Source organism: Ceratotherium simum, chromosome 3 (genome assembly GCF_057802395.1).
Source record: "Ceratotherium simum simum isolate JZ-2026a chromosome 3, ASM5780239v1, whole genome shotgun sequence".
NCBI classification, from domain to species: Eukaryota; Metazoa; Chordata; class Mammalia; order Perissodactyla; family Rhinocerotidae; genus Ceratotherium; species Ceratotherium simum.
In genome coordinates this window covers 66944809-66950945 of record NC_141902.1, presented here as the reverse complement: position 1 = coordinate 66950945, position 6137 = coordinate 66944809, and positions in this window count along the sequence as shown.

The following is a 6137-nucleotide window of genomic DNA, read 5'->3' as shown; positions in this document are numbered from 1 at the left end:
CAGAGCCCTACCCTAAGGTGGCCTCTTGTTGTCTCTGCCGCAGGCCTTGGCAGTGAATATTTGGTGAGCATGTTGGGGGATTTATTTAGGTCTTCCTCTCTCTGCCCCGCCAGCCTCTCCAAGCCCCTCTGGCTCTGGGCTGGGGCTAGGTCAGCTGGGCTGTGCCCCTGGTTTCCTGGGGCCCTACCCTCTCTGACTCCAGTAGGCTCTGCAGTTGCTGGTAACAGAATCCGGCTTCCTCTATGTTTGAAATGCCTTCTGCAGAGACCCAGGCACTGCCCTACTCAACCCTGACAAAGTGGCTAACAGCAATGCAGTACAATAGTGCTCATTTATCAAACACCCTTTCTGTGCCACTCATTGAGCTAGGCACTCACATGTGCCATCTCAGTTGATCCTCATAACAACCCTGAAAAGTGGATATTATCCCTATTATATCACAGATGAGTGCTTCCTGTTAACAGGACGTGACTGTGGCTGGGAAACTGGCCATTCCAGGGCTTGGGTGGGATGGTATCAGCACGATTCCATCAGTGTACCCACGTGGGACCTTGTGCCTGGCCGGCAGGCCTGAAAGCCACTCAGAGGGGTGAAGGGTCTGCTCACCACTCATCCTTCCTGGAAGTGGCAGCTTGAGCCTTGGAGGGGAATCAGGCTTCTAAGTCAGACTGACCAAGGTTTAGGTCTCTTTTCCACAGACAGCCTAACCTCTTGGAGCCTCGGTACTGTCCTGTTTGACATTTTCCCTCAATTTATATAAGTGGATATTGACAGTGTGTATATCAGAGATACCAGGGCACTCAGAGCTGGACCAGTGAATGTTCCAGATAACTGATGGAGTCAGGATCCTGACAACGAGGCAACACTAATAAGAGGGACAGGAACAGGGACAATCTAAGGTCCTGCGGTGGAGACTAGAAAACCAGTTGCTCTCATGCAAGATGGGGTATCATTTCTTCCCCTCCTGGGCCCAGATTCAAACTCACAATCTTTCTCAACCAGTGTCCCAGAAAGCCACTACTGATGGATGGGAATTGGCCTGAGGATGACCCTGGGCTGAGACCAACAGGATTAAAGAGACCAAGCAAAGCCCCATGAGGGACCTAGTTGGAACTGGGGTTATTTACCCTCAAAAAAGAGTAGATTTAGATGGGCACGACCTCTGTGTTGAAATCCCCGAAGGGCTCTATTCCAGGAAGAGGAATTAGGTGTGGCCTGGGAGGACAGATTTAGGGCCACTGGGTGGGAGTCTTCCCCTGGGGAAGAAGGCTTTGTGTCAGAGCTAAACAAGATGGGCAAGGCTGCCTTGGGGGTCAGTGCTTTGTCACTGGAGGTATGTAAGCAGAGGCTGCATGACCGCCATAAGGGCTCTGGTGAGGGGCTCCCAGGTTGAACTGAATGATCTCAGAGTTACTTCTAATTCCAAGAAATGGGATTCTTGGATCACTGTGTCCATGAAAGAAGGACTACATCAGAGCTGGGAGGGTCCTGGGATGCCTTCCACCCTGCAGAGATAGTTTTAAAAGCATTTATTTCAACCTACAAACAAGGAAATGCACAAGATAGAATGAGAAAGCTTTGTCCATCTCTGGTTTTGATAGGAGATAGAGCAGAAGAAGAGCTGCTGTTTTAGCTTCTCTTTCTTATTTCATAAACAAAGAAATGGAGGCCTGGGCTGGGGTAGGGCCTTGCTTAACTTGGGTCAGTGGCCAAGCTGGGACTTGATCTTTGGCCTCCCAGCCATATCTAGTCAGGAGACTTTGTTAGTCTAGATGGGTTCCACATGACTCCCACGAGATCCTGCTCTGCCTCAGGCCCTGGACACTGAGAATGGAGGCTCAGAGATGGATTTGGGGGGTGGGGATAGGGTGGGGTGGAGGTGGAGTTTGTCTCCAAAAAGGCTTGGGAGTACAGTATATTATGTCTACACATTTTGTCTCCGCTAAGACTCCACTCTGTTCTCGAGTGGCCACCAGGTGGCGCTCCCACCATAAGCCCAGTGCCATGTGGGCAGAGTTTTGGGGCTAAGGATGTTGGGCTGCCCCTGGAAGGGACCTGTTGGTGTTTTTAGGTGAGCTGAGTGCCTTGATGTAAGGAGAAAAGGTCTCTTCTCTGCCAATCTCCTTTCCATCACTGCATATTCCCCTGTGGATTTTTACATTTTGACTCTCAATTTGGCTGGCCAGACTCTGATCTTGGCAATTTAGGGTAGGGCCAATCAAATAAAAATGCATCTAGAATGAATGGGACAGAGAACAGAGATACAGCAATGGGATGCTGCTGGGAAGTGTTGACTCTCAGGACTAAGAAGGGTGGTGGTAATTCTGATTAGTTCTCCATTTAGGGTGGGCTGAGCAGACGTCCAGGAGGTGGTGGCTCTGAGCTGGCCTAGGAGGAAGAGGCAGGCTTGGATAGGTAGGGAGGGCAGGCACTTGAGGGGAATGTCCTGGCAGAGGTTTAGGGGTGGACAGAACACCAAGGAAAGGGTGAAGTGTGGTGCCAGGGCCTGTGCAAGCAGAGGTGGCTTTCCTCTGCATGCCTCGCCTGGTCCAGCCCTTAGCCCTGACATGGTCTCCTGAGAGTTGGGTCAAGTACATTAAAGCTGTTGTGTCCATGCCCGTGCCTGTGAGAAAGTCAGGAATCTGCACACAGTGAGCACAAGTAAGTTGGAATTCTCAGATATGGCCTATGTGACCATAAATATCTTCTTTTTGAATTATTTGCCAATATTTTAAGACTGGGAGTTTCAACAAAAAATCAGTTTTTAGCTTCTCTTGAAAAATCACCCTGCCTGTCACTGGGTGTACTTTACCATGCTCCCCCCCGCCCCCCGGATTGAAGCTGAGTAGTAGCTGCCCTGTAGACAGGGCATGTGTCCTCCCAGTGTTCCCCAGCCCCGCCCCACCTCCCCAGCCCAATTCACTATTCTCAGGATCTCCCTGGTCTCTGCCCCCTGCAGTGGGTAGTGGTAGTGGTAGTGGTGGTGGTGGTGGGGTGACAGTAAGAGTTGCTGTTGTTAGGAGCCAGAAGGCCCAGGTGGGCACCAAGCTCTGATGATGCCTTATAGCAGGGGTGGGTCTAGCTTGAAGGGGCTGTTGTGGGCTTGGGCTCCTATAAGAATCTCATTCTTATACCTCCCTCAGGCCCCTTGTTAGAGATGGGTCATTCCTTTGAAGACCAAGTGCAGCCATGGGATCAGGACTGAGGAGGTGGTCAGAGGAAGCTTGGAGAGTGGAGGAATGCTGAGTAGGGCCCTGAAAGGCTTTGCTTGGAAGGCTGGAAAGGGCTCCCTGGGCCTCTGCTGCTGCTTTGGGGCTATGAACCTCAGGTCTGTGTGTGTCCGTTTCTCTGATTCCCCAAGGGGCCTTCTTGGATTTGGCTGTGCTGCAGCTGCCCACAGGGAAGACCCCTTCAAGGTATTTTTCTCCTAGATAGGAGCCCCTGCATCACTTCTTTCTCTCAGCCTCCTCCCCTCACTTCCCCACATGGGGAAGGGGAGGGCAGGAATGTGCCTGCCCCTCAGACCTGTCAGCATCCACATCTGTTGCTTCCTCTGCTGGCCCATTTCCCATCATTGGCTCTGAGTGCCCCTGTCTTTGATCCAGGCCAAAAAGCCAGCCTTGGCCTCTAATGAGACAGGCAGGATCCTGTTACCACCTATACCATCTGGTGGGATTTCCCTGTGCTGCCTGAGGCAGGGAAGTCCACGGCCAAACACTGGTCCTGTGCTCCCCCCAACCTCCCTGGGTACCTGCTCCCCTCTATGCCTACAGTTTAGCTGCCCTCTCCCTCCACAGAGCTACTGCCCAAATCATGGGTCCGGTTCTACCTCCCCTGGCTGCCTATAGCCAACCAGGAATGGCTGCCATCTGGCCCTGGCCCTTTGCCCCTAGATTGGCTGGCTCGGGGGTGCCCATTGGTGGTGAAGCAGGTGCTGAGCTGGGCAAGGAGGACCTCATCCAGAGGCCATCCTGGGACATGAGGTGGGACAGACCTCAGCACTTCCCCCTCATCCCCATCCCAGCCTGGAAAAAAATTCCCCTGACATCTGCCCCAGTTTCCATCTGCTCTTCTCTTGCTCGGGAGGCTGAGCCCAGCTCCTGGTCTCCCTTCCTGTCCAGCACCTGGTAACCTGGGCCCTGTCGGGGTCTTTCTGAGGATCATTTATATCCGGACTCCAGCCACACACAGGAGGCAGCAGTGAAAGAGTGTGTTGCCTTGAGAGTGTTAGGATACAGAAGATGAGGCTGTGGGCACAGAGAGACTGAGCTTCAATCCCAGCCCTTCTCTAACTAGCTGTGTGACCTTGGGCACATCACCTTCCCTCTCGGTACCTTGGTTTCCTTGTTTGCAAAGGGAGCCAAAAACAGCACCTACCTCATAAGATTGTGAAGATGAAATGCGTTAAAATAAGGCTATGGTACGCGCACAGCACATAGTAACTTCAGCATTAGCTATTGCTGTTTGAGTCAGAAAACCCAGGTTCTTGGCTTCCCCAGCTGACCTTGGACAGATCTCTCCCCCCGTGCCTCAGTTTCCTTCTCTAATATGAGGTTATGCTCTCTCCTCAGTGAGGGAGAGAATGTAGGACTGAAATGGAAAATGTGGGTGGAAGTGGGTTGTGTGTTGTGAGTTGCTGTGCACGTGGGTAGTGTTATCATTAATTCCGAATTCTTAGTTCTTAAAGGCAGGGGCAGGTGATTTAATTTGCTTACTTTTGCAGAGAGAGCAGACAGTGGGGGCCATACAGCTCAGCATATGAGGCCCTGGGCTGGAAACAGTGTCAGTCTTGGAGGCTAGCCTAGGCCATGCTGCTGGCTTCAGGGCCACAGGCTTGGGTGCCTGCCTGGGGAGGGGCTCTTCTACTGTCCACAGCCTGCCTGTCTTGGGGGCAGTGTACCTCTGGGCATCATGAAGCTGTTGGCCCCCTTCAGTGGACCAGGAACCTAGCTCTGCACTATCTCTGGAAGCATCTTGATTTCACCTTTTGGCCTGTTGGGGGTATCTTGGGACTCTGAGGGAAGGAGGGGATAGCCGGGAACAAAATATGGAATGGTAAAGCAAAACTTCCTGGTAACAAAACTTCCCTGGTTGAGGAGCAGGGCAAAGGGCTGGAGCTGGGGCTGGGGCCAGGGCAGCCTGCTGCCTGTCTTCGCTGGTGTCTGCAGTGTGTGAATCAAGTCCAGCTAGGTGTGTGGGTCCGGGAGGCCCACATGCACCTCTGCTACCTCCTCCTCACCCTGTCTCCTCTCAGTGCAGCCTACCTGGGGATAGGCATCCAGTAAGCACTGGATAAGTGGATTTCCCATCCATGGTTCCCTCAGGCCCAGAGGTGGAGGGTCTGGGCCCTTGCTGGCCTGAGGGAGAGGAGACCCCTTTACAAAGGGCGGGCATGTGGCTCTGAGAGGATGAGCTGATGTCAGAGCTGCTGGGGCTGCTCGGGTGACTGCAGGGGGACTAGGCCTGCACCCTGCAGGGAGTCACCACTGGGTCATCAGGTTGCCTGCAGAGCTGAGCCCTATGCACCTGGTGGGCAGAGATCCCCTAAAGCTGATCCCGGACGGTGAGTCCTGGGCATGCAGGATGCTCCCTCTCTTTCTACTTGGGGAAGGGGCCTTCTTCATTACATCCCCCTCCACTCACATGGAAATGAGTTGGATTTTCTGAGCATACACCAGCTGGCTGGGGGGAGGCAGCCCAGAAGGCTGCTGGCTGGGGAAGGGGGAGAAGAGAGAAGGGAGGGGAGGGAGCCAGGCAAAGATGAAAATCCCCAGTGTTCTCACAGTAGAGCAATGATGGGGTGCGGAGTGCTCCCCGCAGCTCATTGACCCTCTGCGTCCCCCCCCCCACCATAGGGGAAGGTATCTTGTTCCTGCTTGTAGGCTTAGAAGGAGCTGTGACCACTCAGACCAGCCCATCTTCTGAGAACCACAGCCCTCGGGTCCAACCCACTTAGCTGGCCATTCGAGGTTGCTGGTAGTAGACTTGTCCGTGCCCTCGAAGAGGTCTTCCCTGAGTTCTAGGCCAATCCTTTCATGGGCTTGGAGAAGTGGATTTGAGGCCCTGAGAGGGGACAGGGCCTGCCGCTGATCACAGAAGACAAGAAGTCTGTCTTGTCCCCGCCTGCCCAGGTTCTC